General features: G+C 40.5%; 1 protein-coding gene across 1 annotated transcript in view; it reads right to left on the reverse strand.

The window, feature by feature from the left end:
- The window catches only part of CCSER1 (coiled-coil serine rich protein 1), a 1235863-nt gene that overhangs the window by 884752 nt on the left and 334487 nt on the right, over window positions 1-16624 (reverse strand). The gene's annotated exons all lie outside the window — the stretch shown is intronic.

The following is a 16624-nucleotide window of genomic DNA, read 5'->3' on the forward strand; positions in this document are numbered from 1 at the left end:
ATGACTAAATGTAATGCCATTTCCTCAAGGGGATTCTGGCAGAGAAAAAAATGGACATTAGAGAAAATGGGTGAAATCTGAATAAGGTGCTGAGTTAAAGTAAAACAATGCACTCGTGCTAATTTCTTAGTAGGAATAAATGCACTCTGGTAAAGTTAAGAGGTTCTCACTAGGGGAGACTGGATGAGGAAACTAACTCTTTTATAAACCTAAACTATTGAACAATAAAGCTCATTTTAACATCACTTTTATTAGCAATATAGCTAGGGATTCAAGATTGTAATACACGACTGCTATATTCGTATCTTCTAATTTTTCATGTGGGTTTTTATCATATTCATAAATATAAATTTTGACAGACCCATTTATTGGGAGGCCTAGTCTCTCCACCATGGAATCTTTTAAGATTATCTTGCTGAAAAATGGATGCAAAATTGGTTTGCATCCTTTCATGTTCCATAAGGGAGTGTTGAAAGAAAACTTCAGTCATATAAAATGATCTATTTGTTTGCATATACTAGAGTGCTTGGTAGAGTGAGCTTACATTATTAATATTTACTGAATGTCATAATTCTATAGGACAGATATCCATTAGTTCTATTTCTTCTGAAGGCATAATTAATGGACCTGTCATGGGATTAAACACTATTTATAAAGATTTCTTGAAGTAAAACATTATCAATTTGGCTCAAATCTACTGGGTATATAAACAGATGACTACAAGTGAAGTATTTTAATTTTTTAGGGCTTTGGGGTGAATTTGCACAGTGTTTATATAGCTTAATAAATTTAAATAGTCATCTAAATATGTTAACCCTATCTTCATAAATGTATATTGAAAACGTGTCCACAATATTGTAGTATGTTTCCAGCTTAATATACCCCTGCACATATTATAACATAGTCGTATGTCACTGAAATTATTACTAACACTATGCACAGGGTATTTCAGATTTTCTATAGTGTACCTGGAGGAACCTGGGAACATGGTGGTTATGCCCTGGGCTGCACACTATACCGTCAGCAGTCTGTACCCACCAGGCCTCTGTGGGAGAAAGAGAAGCTCCACCCCCTAAGACTGATCATCTCAGAAACTCCCTGGGGCAGTTCCACCCCGTCCAGCTGGGTTACCATGAGTCGAAATGAACTTGATGTCAATGAGTTTGTTTTATATATATATATATATATATATATATATATATATATATATATATATATATATGATATATATGATATATATGATATATATATTATATATGTGCTATTTTTCCTGAAATACTTTTCTATTTTATACATGTCACTATTTGTTGAAATTTCAGTCATTTATTCATTCAGCTTTTCAGGAAGTTCTGATTGAAAACACATTAGACTTCCCTGCCATTAGACTGTACATTTGATCAAGACTGACCTATTGGTAAAGCATGTTAGACTTGCTGTTGGCCCAAGAACTCAGTCAGAAGGGTATATGTAGCTGACCCCTGATGGTGTCGTGGGTGACTCATTGGGCTGCTAACTGAAAGATCAGCAGTTTGAAACCACTAAGCTCTCCACAAAAGAAAGATAAGGCTTTCTAGTCTAGTGAAGAGCCACATTCTTGGAAACCCACAAGGGTGCATTTCGAACTGCTGACCTTGCAGAAGACTTTGTTTTATAAACGTTTCCTGCATCAAACCTACAGAGGCCATTGTATTCTGTCTACAGGACCACTGTAAGGTGAGATCAACGGCAGTTTGTGAGGGATGGATAACTAATCAATGCGACTAGGGGGCTTTACCAAGTATAGCTTACACATGACGATCACCCAACGTTAAGGAACGCTTCAAGCCACGTTGCTGGCCCCGATGAAATCAGGAATTCTACCGTAAAGAATAAGAGTAGTCACTCAGACACTAATTCTGCTTATATTATGTGCCCCCGTTGCTTGCGGTTTCACTAGTAATCAAAAGGCGAATACCACAAGTTTGATTAATTCTCCAAATCATCACTTCATTTGTACTGTGATCAAGCATTACTCCCCTATCCATGACTAATTCTGTGTTCTCCAACTGAAAAGTAAGCTTTTTAGTCCCTTTTATCTATCACCCTCTTAATATTTGCTTTTGTATTCCAGAATCCAACTCTATTTTCTATGTGAAAACATTTTTATTTTCCTTAAAATCCATGTTGCTATATAATTGAGGACAGAACAAACACTCAATTGGACATAAAAAGGCACAGGAGCTAAATTATTTAAATGAATCTCACATCTAGGGGCTTTATAGATTTTGAGGAAGAGGGTCCTCTCATTCAGGGAATGCTACTCAGTTCAACAAAACTGTATGAATGTCTACATCATCAGAGGCCATCAGTGCAAACAAGTCCCCATTAGTAAATCCAGAACAAAAAAAGAAAAAGAAACTGTGTCCTACGAGTGAATACAACTTTTGGGATCCAGCTGCATATAACCTATCTCAAAAACTGCATGCTTATTATTCAAGATTCCTTGCTAATAAAGAATAAGCAGACTCACTGAGATATTATAAATGATGGAATCTAAATTTTCAAATTGACTATCATATGTAGAGTGGAGATCTATATTTTCTACTCTAGACTAGTAAATCTGTAGCATTTTATATGATATCTCTCTTATCTATAGGATAGGGTAGAATGGTCCCTGTGATGTTCTGAAACTGTCACTCTTTAAGGGAGTAGAAAGCACCATCTTTCTCCCGAGGAGCAGCTGGCAGGTTTGAACTGCAGACTTTGTGGTTAGCATCCTAACTGGAAACCACTACGCCCCCTGTGGCTCCTATTTTATGAGAGAGTGAAATAATTTACTAATTATGTAGGGACTTGTGTTTTGGCTTTTAAAATTTGGAGCATCATGAGATCTGGTTAAAATCAAGGTTATAAGAGTGTACTCTATTCGTCAAAAAATCCAAATGGATCATGACAACCTTACTCTCCACGACCCTGAGACCAGAAACATTGGATGGTGCCTGTCTACCATGCAGACCCCCTCGGAAATGCAGCGTAATAAGAGGTTCCGGACAGGGTGGAGCAAACGTTGTGGCACAAAACTCCAAAGCATGAAAAGGAGCAGGTGTGCTGTTCAAAGAGGCACTGCATGCACTTCTGACACGCTGGCCCTTAGAAACCCTTCAAGTGTGGAAGTGGACTCACACCTGAGGTTGAAATGTCAGCCAAATGGGTAGCCCAGCTTGTAAGACGATTATACCATCAGTGCAATTATACCAGATCAATAAGCCAGCATTTGCCCAGGGATCAAGCACAGAAGGCAGGGATCAGGAAGAAAGAAGGACCGAAGGGGATGGTAGACACAAGGGGGAAGTAGCAAGGAAGTGCTACAAGGAGTAGTAAATTAATGAAACAGTAATGATGATTTTCCTAATTCTTTTATATGGCTGCATAATATCCCAATGTATTGATGGATCTTGATATAATGAACTTTTTCTGCATTGCCACTCCTTGACTAATATAAACTCAATAATTTGATACCATGTGCAAATGTATCTATAAGAAAAATTCCCAGGCGTGAAAGCACTAAGCCAACAGATACCTGCAATTGCAATTTTGAACCATGAGGAGTCCGGCTGCTGACCAAAAACCCTACATGGGGTTTTTCAGGCTTGGCCATAGAGAATCACAAAGGCTTCCATCCTCAGGAGAAACGCTGCCCTTGATGCACGCCATGGCGTGCAGGTTCCGGAGGTTGTAGACAAGGACTTAGCCCCATTCCTCCTCCCCTGTCCTGCTCCTGTATCCTTGGTATCCCCTCCCTAAACACCTCCAGAGAGGGGGGCTGTGCTAAAGATTGTTTATCAAAGAGAAGTGGAGAGAAACCCAGAAGACACCTCCCCTCTCCCCAGTCTGAAAAAACAAACAAACACGTTTCCATGCCTAACTCTCCTCCCTTGGCCCCTGGGCCCTTCATGCGATCCTTCCACCAGGAGCCAGGTCCTGAAGTCGGTGCTGATCTACTTCACTCTCACTTGCAGCCCTCCTGGGCATCTTCTTATTTAATCCCGAGCTTGTAGGCTGCAGTAAATGTTTAAAGGTACTTACTGTTACTTTTATTTTGCTGTAGTCTTAATTTGGAGAGCCCCACTCATCTCTCTGAACTGAGTTCAGCTCCCTGGCAAAATACATTGCTTACCTCCCCTACATAGAGATAATCTCGGTCTGGACATCCACGAGGAGCCTGAGAATGAACATGCCCCGGAGTATCACTATGCATCGTCTACCTCAAAGCACCGTTAGTACAGATCCCAAGGTAAATAAAAAGCTCTGGCTGAATTTCACCTTCTTGATATCTCACAGATATTTTAGCTTGGTTAATTTTTTTTCTGCCTGGTGTCAATAACCCAAGACAGTTAAGAGGACTAATATCCCCAGTAGGATTAGCACTGTGTAAGCTTCAACGTTTTTCTCTACTCCGATCTTCTAGTGAAAATCCAATTACTAAGCTCTTCTTTAAGTCAAAGGTAAATCAAACCATGTCCACATACTAGAATGAACCAAATTAATAGGGTCAAGGGAATAAAGAGCAAACATTTATTCCAGGTAAATCCTAAAGATAAATGGGAAATTGGGCCTTAGTTTGAACATTTAGAAATTATATCAATTCGCTTTGGGATGGGTTGATTTTCTGGGGATTATTAAAAATGACTACATGAATACTGGACTGTATTTAATAATTTATTGGTCAACTTATTAATATTGAAAATTCAGTATTGCCTAAGATCTCTGGTAGTAATCTACATGACTTCTTCCTTTTCAGTGATTGTATTCACTCAGAAAGAATATTATCAATTGAAAAGATTTTGTTTAGCATGACATTAGCCAAAAAGTATTTGGATGTTTTCAGAGGACACCATGATAAACGTGTAAAAGATATAAGAAAATGTATATTATCTCATTCATTAAGGAATTTATACTATAACCACAATTATTTCACACAGGACTCCAGGCAACATGATAGAGGAGAGAAAAAATGAGTCTTAACAACAACATGTTTTTAAATTCATCTCAATTTTTTGTTTGTAGTATCATTTACTTCAACTGTGATTTAGAATAATCATTTGGTCTTTATTTCGTTTTGTTTAGCTTCAATATTCAGAAACTCCATCACCTTACTCCCCCCACCCCCGGAAGTGCATTACATTGAAACTTTAAATCCTTACAACATTTCTAAATTCCTGTCTAGAGTCACAGGAAGTCAAATTCTAGTTTTAGCCCTCAATGGGATGGATTGACACATTAGCCTCAACAATGCACTCAAACACCCCAGAGACAACAATGATAGAATCAGAGCAGGAAGCCACGTGTTCTGTTACCCACGGAGCCACCGTAAATCAGAGTGGATTTAACAGCAACAGAATTCCAGTCACGGATCCCTAATCTCTGTGGCTGGAACCAATCTCTGTGGATCCCATTTTTAAAGTGTCAGTGTATTCTTAAACATTCTTGATATGCTCAGGTGCTGTCAAAAATCTAAATTAGGGCTCATTTTATTACCAACACTTAACAAATAGTATTGAAAACATCTTGCATACCAGATATAGTGATTTTTATCCAACACAAAAATCCTCTACCTTATCTTAACTTCATTTGAGGAGACAAGCATAAAAGGAAAAGATGATGTAACACTAGCTAGATACATAAATAAAAATCCTTATATTCAGAAGAATCACTGTAACAATACGCAGAAAATATTTATTGTACTGAGCAGCTGTGCAGCTAGTTGTCACTGTTAAAAGTCTGAGTAGTGGATTTAAGATGGAAGATCACAAATGGCTTTAACCTAACAGTGTGTGTGACGTATGGAGGCTTTGCTAACAGGTGAAGAGCTATTGTTATCAACTTGAGGTTCTTAAGAGATGGTTTATGGGATCAGTAGGCCTCAGAACAGCTTCTAGAAAGCACGGACCTCAAAGAAGACAAAATGTGGCTTGTTCAGAGACATTAAGTCTGCTCTGTCTCATAGTGAACGAAGGATCACAGAACAAAGCTCTGTCGGAACCCGCACCATCTCCACCACCACTACTGTGAGCCCATTGCTGCAGCTACTGTGTCAACCCCCTTACAGAGAGGTGTCCTCTTTCTCACTGCCCTCTGCCTTAACAGGCCCGAGCTCCTCCTTCAGGAGCTGTTTCTTTTGGCTAAGCCATCTACAATATAAGAGATCAAAGGTCTCCATCCTCATTCGAAAGGAACACTGACTGTACTCCTTTAAGACATATATGTTTATTCAGGCAGTCCATTCATTATTTCTTGCCAAACCATAATTCAAATATATCAATTATGTTCTGATATTTCTTATCCATCACCCAAATTTCACCTGCAAATCAGGTGGAGGAAAATAACACAGGTCAGTGAGGCACACCTTAGTCCTCACAGGGACATCTGGACCCTTTATCACATTAAACAGGTAGTTTGCAGCAGATTTGTCCAATGCAATATGCCATTTCGTTTCCTGATTGCTGTGACCATGTGCATTAATTGTTCCCCAAAGAAAAATTAAATTCGTGGCCATCTCAATGCTTTTTGTAATTATCACGATGTTGGTTCGTGGCTGAGTTGTGAGAATTTCTATTTTCTTTATATTAAGGTACAATCCATACTGAAGACCGTAGCCTGTGATCTTCCTTAATTAGTGTGTAAAGTCCTTTCTCTTTCAAATAGAAAGATCGTGCCATGTGTGTAGCACAGGTTGCTAATGTACCTGATGCTCGGCACTTCCTTTCCTCGTCCGGATCTCAGCTATTTGCTCAGTATGCGGGTAGAAGAAATAAAGGAGAAGGACACAATCAGGACTCACACTTATCTTACTTTCAGTTCATCAATAGCCCTTGTCCTGTTTAAGAGACTGCCTCTTGTTTGAAATACACACGTGATCACCATTAGGTCTTGTGGAATTACCATTTATCACAATGTTATCCATAAGTTCGTATGCTATGTGCCACTGAATGCTGCTATTTAGCCAATAAAACCTGGGGGGTAATTCCACATGTAGATGACTACAAAAATGTATTCTTTTCCAGTTTAGAAGGAGAGAAGTCTGAATTCAGGGACTGAGCCTTAGATGAAGGATTTCTCTGTTGACTCACAATGTAGGCAGAATGCCCTTATTTCCTGTTCACAGGTGTGGACCTGCTATGCCTGGGAAATTTCCATGTGGCTTGCCACCAATTTTCCCACGGTGGAAAAGGTGCCCAGCACAGGTACTAAGCTCTTCTTTCTTGATGGTAGTAAGTCCTTCTTCTCTGTTCACTCATCTCAGAAAAGAGTGACTCAAAATACAATTTCATAATCTAGATTATATTCTTCCCCATTAACATAACTGCTTCTAGTCTTATCTCATTAACATAATATAGGTGAGGATTTACAACACATATGGTAATCACACCAAATAACAAATGGCAAACGATAGTATATACTGAGAATCATGGCCTGGTCAAGGTAATCTATGTTTTGAAGGGCCCCAGTCAAAGTCACAGCACTCTGCTTCTGGCATTTTTTGCTTTCGGGCAACAAGAGTCATCTGACATCAGAACTGACAGTCCTTACTGTGCACATGGGTGCCCTTACCCCAAAAATATGCGCCAGGATTCCAAAAGGTACAAGGGGCTCTTGCCTTACCTTGGTTATGTAAGTGAACTTTTCATTCAGAGTTGGCTGATGTATTATTGACATGGAGGGGCAAGAACAGCTTTCATCCATGGGTTTTTAATGCTTGTTTGAAACATGTTTTTCATTGCCATGGATTTGATGTTGACTCAGAACGACCCCAGAGGAGAGGGTAGAACTGCCCCTGTGGGCTCCTGAGACTGTAATCTTTACAGGACAAGAAGCTTTTAAACTACAAGGATGCTGGATTCTGGGTAGGCTACCTGGTGCTAGTATGCTTTTAGCTTTAAGGAGTGCCTGGTGAGTGTGGGAGGTTCCACTAGGCATCTTACAGATGGACAGACAGGTAGACAGCTGCGTGGGTGGATCACAATGTTCCCAGCCTCATGGCATTTGCTCCTTTAGTTAATCCCAGCCGTTTGAGTGCAGACTGGATTTAGTGGCTTACTTAACAGAAAGAAAATACTGAAGATGTTATGTTAAGAAGATAGCAGAAAGGCAAAGGTAGAATGAATTTCTAACAATGCAATGAGAGCTAGCAATTTTTGAATAAAGTGTTTTCAGTGGAAGTATTGAGTTCTCTGTGTATTTCAATTTAGAAATGACAAAATTTCCCAAGTGTTTGGATATGGGGCTTGAGAGAAACATAAAAATCCAGGATGACTCACAAAGTATTGCTGGAGCAAACTGGAAGATTCAGTTGAAATTTACTGGCAACACCGTAGAAGTATACTGGAAGTGAAAAAAAATCCATAATTCCATTCATGAAGTTAAGAAATTCTAATGAGACATTGTAATCAAGATGTCAGGTAAGCACTCTGTTACCCTGCTGCAAAAGCGTGGACAGTAAAATAATCAAAAATAAGTTAATAAACAAGTGCTCAAGTAGGTGAGAGGTCAAGTGCTACAAAGATCACAGGGTGAGGAGTGCTAATGGAAATGAGTGAGGATCTATAATCGCCAGTGGATGGTCAGCAGAACGTTATGGGATTCTGGCGAAGACTGCAGTAGAGGCATAGACAGGAGCTTCAGGACAAGAATTACTAGATCAACATGTGGCATAGTAGTTGGGAAATTATGAAAATTAATTAGAATCCTTTCCTTTTTGCTACATGATATGAAGTGTGGTAGTGAAAATAGATACTGGCTAATGTATGATCCCTGAAAACCAAAATCACTTCAAAAATCAGTCTTTCTCAAACCCTGTATTAATAGATGAAAAGATATATGGTATTTTCTCTTGAGTAAATATGTCTAGAACCAATCTGACCATTTATTTTTTCTCTAACATATATTATAACTTTGGTGAAGATAATGTAGATTCTATTACTTATTTTAAAATTTTTTCTCCACACTTGCTGAATATATCAAGTATCACCAAACCCTAATTGTGAAATCCTCATTATCTAAATGGTCACCTGCACTACCCACGATCCTGTCACAAATCTCAACGCTCAGGCCAGCATTAAGTTGTATTTTCCTTGATTTTTCTTTGTTTTTAAAGAAATTCATGTACCACACAGACAAAAACAAAACAAAACATGTTAAGCATTGTCTAATGTAGGCATTCGCTCTTTCTCTGAACACCTGTGGCACCTTATGTGTATCTTTTTATGTTCTTTTTTCCTTATTGATTTCTGAACTTTCTAGATTCCATACACCCTGCAGGTAGTGCATTACCTTACACATATCTTGCACATATGAGTATATCCCTCATAATATGAATTTGCCATCAGGATTGAAAACCATTATACTATATACGTGAATAAATAAATTAATTAATGTTGATCTGGGATACATCTTTTGAATGTTATCCTAATGGGAGGAAGATTTGTGCAAGTAGAAGACACATGACCAAAGAATTGATACCTTTTAGTTAGGCTGTTGGTGAAGAAGATTTTATATGCCATGAGGGCTGTCAGAAACAGGAGCAAATCTGTCTTCGAAAGATTACAGTGACAAAGTTAGAAACCATGAGGAAAAGACTTTGTCACATGTATTTTGGGCATGATATCAGGACTGGGTAGTGTTTCGTTGTGTTGTACACAGGCCTCCTCTGAGTCAGAACCAACTTGATGACACCTCAGGGCAACAGCCACAGTGCACAAACACAAATAAGGGCAGCAATGGATTGGAACCCAACATACATGTGGAGGGGCTTGGAGGGAACAGTGGGTGTCAGAATACGTACAAAGAATTGACGCTGGAGCTTTGTGATTCCTCCTTCATGGCGTATACAGAATCCACAAGAGGTCAGCGACGTCCACCTCTAATGTCCTTTACTGCAGCCATATACTCAATGAAATGGCAATACTGACCAGTTCCCTCTATCAGTGTGTCGCAGACCTTATTTCTATGGTCTCCCTCAACCATTCGGTGGAAGTTTCAAACACATAGATAGAAGAGCCATACCAATTAATTGCACTCTATCACAATAATATTCTCGGCTTTCAGTCAAGATTCATCTGATGTCAGCAATAAAATCCTCCATTTTATATCCTCTTCTACACCTGGAGCCAGTAACTACTTGTGAAGATAATGTAATCAACTAGAATGTTCTGTTAAATGTGTTCATATGGATGCCTTATTGCAAAGATTTTAATTTAGTAGGTGTGTTGTTGTTAGGTGCCACCTAGTCAGTTGTGATGTGTAGTAACTCTATGTACAACAGAACAAAATACTGCCCAATCCTGCACCAGCCTCCCAAGTGTTCTTATTTGGGCCCATTATTGCAGCCATTATGTCATCTCAACTTATTATTATTATTTGTTGGGATTTTAACATATGTATCATTGCATATTTCAGTCACATCAACTGGAATTGGACAATTGCTACCACAATCAGTTTCCAAACATTCTTTTTCTACATGGTCTCCTTGACATCATCTCCCTTTTACCCCCACACCACCATTGTACCCCTCACCACTTATTCTACTTGCTGTCCCTATAAGTTCATCAGGCCTAGGTTTCATATACCTAAAAATAGAAATGCATAAAAGAGCTTCAAGAGGGTGGCCTCCATTGACATACAACTCTAATATACACTCTACTGTGAACAAACAAAAACCAAACAATACAGAACACAAATACAAAAAATAATTGGAAACAAGATCAGGGCCAGCATGCATCATAGGGGGAATCTACTGACAAAGTTTTAACTGTTCAGATTTATGTCTTTAATCTTCTATATTCGTCTCTCCAAAGCACTCTGTTTAGTGACTACTTTCCTCCCACCCCTACATTTGAGTTACAGGGAGTTCTCTGGAGGCTTATTTCCTGTGCAGGTCCACAAATGAATCTTGGGCTCCCACTGCCATCCATCACCTTCAGCACACTGGATTCTCACAAGTTGGGCTCTGATACTGATCCCTCCTTTGACTTCAGATTATATGGATTCTAATCCTTCAGTTATGATTAGCACAAGTCAGCCTCAGCAAACAGAAAGGACACAGTGATTGGTTCACATACAACACCCTTGCTCAGGCTGTGGCCACGTCCCTCTGATTTTCAGTGGTTCAGCCTCATGGTCCCTGAACATTTGTTCCCATGGTCCAGGAAGACAGCCCACTTGTCCTTAGTCTCCCAGTCCCATAGTCCTGGGCCAGATGAGGAGAAGATGCGCCAGAGTCTCGGCATTGCTCCTCTGAATCTCTGTGCCACAATTACGAGTGCATCGATTCTTAATGACCTCTACAAATTAAGATGAGATCTTGGAAGGATTCTTCTAGATCAGAGGTTCTCAACTTTCCTAATGCCGTGATCCTTTCATACACCTCATGTGGTGGTGAAACCTCCCCCCACCAACCATAAAATATTTTGTTGTTACTTCATAACTGTCATTTTGCTACTGGTATGAACTGGGAGACCCCTGTGAAAAGGTCATTCAACCCCCACAGAGGTTATGACCCACAGGTTGAGAACCATTGTTCTAGATGGTCCTGTAATTTTTTCTGTGTCCCAGATGGCTCTTATAGATAAAGAGGAATAACTTTGATGGAGATGTGGTTTGTCATTCAGCTGAGTATACCCTCAATGGGAAGGAAGGATAGTGTCTTAACTCACAACTTTAGTAAATCAGAAAGAAGCCCTGAGGAAACAATGGGTGTGGCTTGGCGCACCACCTCTACTGAGGTCAAGCCTTACTTCTACCCTATTCCTGTCTATTAGTATGGTAGTGAATATCCTCCAAAAAAGGGATCATAGACAGAGACATATGAAGTGACCACAATAAGCAGTTGTACTCTTTTATAGAATTGCTGAATCGGAATGAACTCCATCGCAGGGGGAATTTTTAGTATGTTACATAAACATTTTTTTCTACAATCTACCCAGTTTTCTCAAAAGTAAGACATCCCCCCCAAATAAGACCTACTTAACAGTTTTGCCTCTCACTGAAATATAAGGCACCCCTGAAAATAAGACCTCCCCCAAAATAAGCCCCCACTCCCCCAAAGCCACTGTAACTCTGGACTCTGGACCGTAGCACCAGGCCCTGTTGGCAGCAGCACAGCCAGAGCAGATGGGAAGTGTGAGGTCTCTTTTAATATAACAATAAACAATAAATGTGTACCATATTCTTCTTCCTGGAAAAATAAGACATCCTCTGAAAATAAAATCTAGCACATCTTTGGGAGCAAAAATTAATGTAAGACACTGTCGTATTTTGGGGGAAACAGGGTAGTATGGAGACCTTTTTTTGTATAGATAACCATATTTAATTCTTGTTATTTAGGAACATCATTATAGACATCAATTACTCTCCCGTATTAGGTTATATTGAGACTGCAGCTTCAATTACTGCCACTCTGCCAAGTATCCATTCCTGGAACTATTGTCATGCCTCTAGCAAAATCCACATCCAAATGTGCTACTTGTAATCCAGGATGCTCCAAATTTATTTGAACGTGGAACATTAGTCATATTCTAACACCTTAGTGGGACACAACTAGGAAATCAGGTGATAAAATGTAGAAGCCAGTTGGCAAACTTTGTCTTGATTATTTTGGACATAACCTTAGGAAAGACAAATCCATTGAAAAATAATCTCCTGTTTGGTAAAGTAGAGGAACAGAAGAAGTACACAGAATTCTACACGAGCTCGATTGACACAAAGCTCACACAATTGTTTCAAAGAGATCAGTGACTCTAAACCTGGAGTCTGATAGGCAGGTTTGACTCTGCTACATACAAGGGTTTCATGTGTAGGAGCTGATTGGCACATAATGAACCATGATTTCAGAACAAATGCTCTTGTCTTTTCCTTCTTAATCACCGCATCCTATAGTAGCAAAAAGGGTTGTGATTCGAACATAGGAAGTTTCCAACAGATTGATTTATTACTGCTTATTTTTAGGAGTTTGATGATTTTTTGAATGACCGCAGACATCAAAACACTAACAACAAGAGCAGCTCACTGCCAGCAGTCCATACTGACTCACAGTAAGTAAGCCAACAGGGCAGGCTTGAACACCCATCCAGCTCATTCCATCAGAACACTCTGACTTCCTGCAGCCTAGACACCCAGATTTCCCAACAATCTGTCCAGTCGTTCCCAGGACACATGGATTGCCTTCACTTCCCCAGCTCTAATTCAGCAGTCTCTGCATTGATTTGAATGGGAAACATTCTGGAAGAAAACATGCCTTTGCGTCTAGCTAACAACTCTCAGCCCTTCCAAATGTTAAACTATCACAAGACCTTGAAACAAGATTTAAGTACACATTGAGAAGAACTGTCATTGATTCAAGATCCGGTATCACAGGTCTTAGACACAAGAGTAACTCCATCATGGGTGAGGCTGTTCTAAGCCTGCTGCCGTTAAGTTCGGTAGAGCGGGTTCTGACTCAGCTACCTTATAGGACAGAGTACAACTGTCCTCTAGAGTGGGGCCCATGGCCAGGTACTATGGCTCTTCTGGCCATAATTCCTTATCTAGTAATGTATTCTGGATTTTATGCCTGTGATTATGATTCCATTTTGGAGGGAATTCTCTGTTTCAGGATTTAGGTGGGGTTGACCCCTGACCTTAATCGAGAGTTTGAATCCGGTCACATCCTTTGTGACCCTGGGGTCATCCTGAAGACTATTTTCGTACAAGGTGGTGATAGGTTGCTCATGGGAGAGATACCTCAGTCCTTGGCTTCGCAGGAGAAAGAATTCACGCCGAAGCCTGGCTTGTCATTCAAATGAGTTTATAGAGGACAAAAGTGGCACAAATGCACAGGACCACGGCCCAACTGTGCTGAGCTGGGTGTCTGTCAGCCACTGGGAGAGAGCCAGGAAGGGACACATCTGGTGTGGTGGATGGCACTGGTGAACCCCATTGGCTGAATTAAGCCCACCTTGCCTGGGTAGGGGTCCCACCCAGGTTTACCAGCTTCCTGTCTTAAAGACCTGACTATGTGCCTGCCTCCAACCTTAAGCAGCCTTCATCTTCCTGTAAGGGGGGAGGGAGACTTTGGATGTAGAAGAGGGGCAACCCTTCGCTCTGCCTCTAGCTACCGCACAGTGGGACTTCCCTTCATTTTCCTCGGGGGTATGCGTGGTACGGTTGGTACAGACCAACCACACTGCAAATACAGCCATTTCTTTGTATATAAGAGCCAGCTGGGACACCAAAAAATCACAGGACCATTTGAAAGAACACATCCAAGATTTCTGCCTAAAGTGGCAGAGGTCACCCAGACCAGAGTTACCAGAAACTGTAACCAGGGGACTCAGAGGAGCATTCCTGAGCCTACTGGGAGAGAGAGTAACTGGAGCGCTGGCATCCTGGCCCACAGAAGCAAAGTCCAAAAGACTCAGTGAGAGCCCGAGGGGCAGATGGCTGTTGATAGACTTGACTGCTGGCTGAGAGAGGTGTTGCTAAGGACTGATGACTGTGTTCTTACTGTTTGCTCAGCCTGACTTGTGGTCACCTATTAACTCCCTAAAATAAATCCCTTCAATGGTGAGGATTGTTTGTAAATTTTGTGTGGTCACTGCCATGAATGACTGAGCCCCACATGGAAGTATAGTGCCGTTGGAAGGACAGTTGGTGTCAGAATAGGTTAAGAAGGATGGAGGGTGAAGGCATGTCTGACTCCTGCCTCCTCGTAATAGGGAAGCCCGAGGAGGCCAGCCATTTACAGCAGGGCTATTCCTAGACTGTAATCTCTATAGCAGCAAATCACAACATCTCTGCCCTGCAGACTGTTGAGTGGGTTCAACTTGTCAACATGTACACTAGACCCTGAGTACTTAAGCATTGCACCTCCATTATCCGCTAAGAACCAAACTCGTGGATTCTGATGTCTACAAAGCCCTGGTGGCAAGTGGACTCCAAACGGAGCTGCTGGTCACAGATCATCGATGCAAACTCACTGGAGGAGACAGAAAAGGTTGCCTACTCCTGTCAAGATAGCAAGTCTCTGCACCCGAAGGGGAAGTTTAACTCTGTTCTTTACAGTCCCTGGGACCCCTGCACTTTACTCACACACCATTATCATTCAGAGTAGCTCTTTAGCAGGACTTTAGGAGGAACACTGAAAAGAGGCCTTTGAGGAAACAAGAGCAAACCAAGAAGTATCTCAGACAGCTGAAAGCACAACTGCATTATAATTAATGGTTGGTTAATAAACTCTGTTGGCCCAAATTAGATATTTCATAAAAAAGTGTTTAAACTTTCAAAAATGCATCCAATGGGTCTGACATCTATTTTCTTTGTTTCAGAGTATGAGTAAAATAATTGGAATGTTTTCAAAGCACACTCTCGGCGGGAACATAAATGCCACCATAAATTACTACCCAGCGTGATAATTGACAAGGTTATCTACCTGAAAAGAAAACCTATAAAATTAGGTGATACACATAGACACGAGTGTGCAGGATTGTTGTGGGTTATGAATCCGTAAGAAACAGAAAACATGCTCACACTGTAAGATCCAGTAGTGGGTGGGTGTCACGGAATGTTTGCAGAGAGTAGGAGCACATGGCGTATGCCCCAGACTCTGGTTCCCTCGGGAGGTTCAGGCTGTCCTGAACATGCTACCTGTCTAGAGGCGTTGGTTCAGACAATAATGCTTACCATACCTCTGCATTGTTGCATTTAGGACTATTAGGGTTATCTCAAAAATATATACTAACAATCAATGCTCTTCCACTTAGATAAGGCTTTGTGAATATTAAACTTGGTTGCTGAGTACAACTCCTTATCGACAAGGCCACCCCAAAGGAAACAAATGGCTGGGAGGCTTCCACCAGAGTCGGAACACAGACTCCGCAGACAAATAGCTGCCTTCGGATTTCCAGAACCCCAAAGACATGGTTCCCTGCAGCATGAAGTCATCATTTCTCATTGTTGACCTCTCAGTGGCTGAAGGTAAGTAAATCCTGCAGGAGCCAGAGCTCTATGGGATTACTTTGCTCTTAGGGTTTTGCGGGTTGTACACTTTGATTGTGTGCAGGCCTACTAGATTTGTAATCATTCATAATAGTGGAAAAAATTTGAGTTCTCCTGTTCTCCTGCTCTGACTGATTTCCAGATTATACAGGTTCCAGCTTGTGCAGGTTTTACTGAGTATCATCTCATTTTGACACTGGATGTTAGTGAAACACATATGAAGCACTTGTGATAAAGCATTCGTACCCAAAAGATTTGGAAATAAATGCCTCCTTTCTTTTGGGGGTCATTGTTAGTGACTTTTCTGAAAGGAAATTTTTCTGAAGCTAATTTGTTAGAAATCACAGAGAAATCCAGGTCCAAAAAATTAAGATGGCGTTGAAATATGACACATGGGCTACCTTATGTTTGGATGGATAGTAGTTATATGACATAATTTAATTTATTTTAAAGCAGTTTAACTGGTATTTTCTAATACTCACTGTCAAAAAAATTGTGGAAACAAATCTCTTGCCAGAATTGATTGACTGTAAGTAACAACCCCTAAAATATTGGCTTAGTAGAAGAGATAAAACAAGGGCGGAGAGAATCTGCCCCCTGGTTCAAGCTGAGAATT

The sequence above is a fragment of the Tenrec ecaudatus genome, chromosome 3, assembly GCF_050624435.1.
Source record: "Tenrec ecaudatus isolate mTenEca1 chromosome 3, mTenEca1.hap1, whole genome shotgun sequence".
NCBI classification, from domain to species: Eukaryota; Metazoa; Chordata; class Mammalia; order Afrosoricida; family Tenrecidae; genus Tenrec; species Tenrec ecaudatus.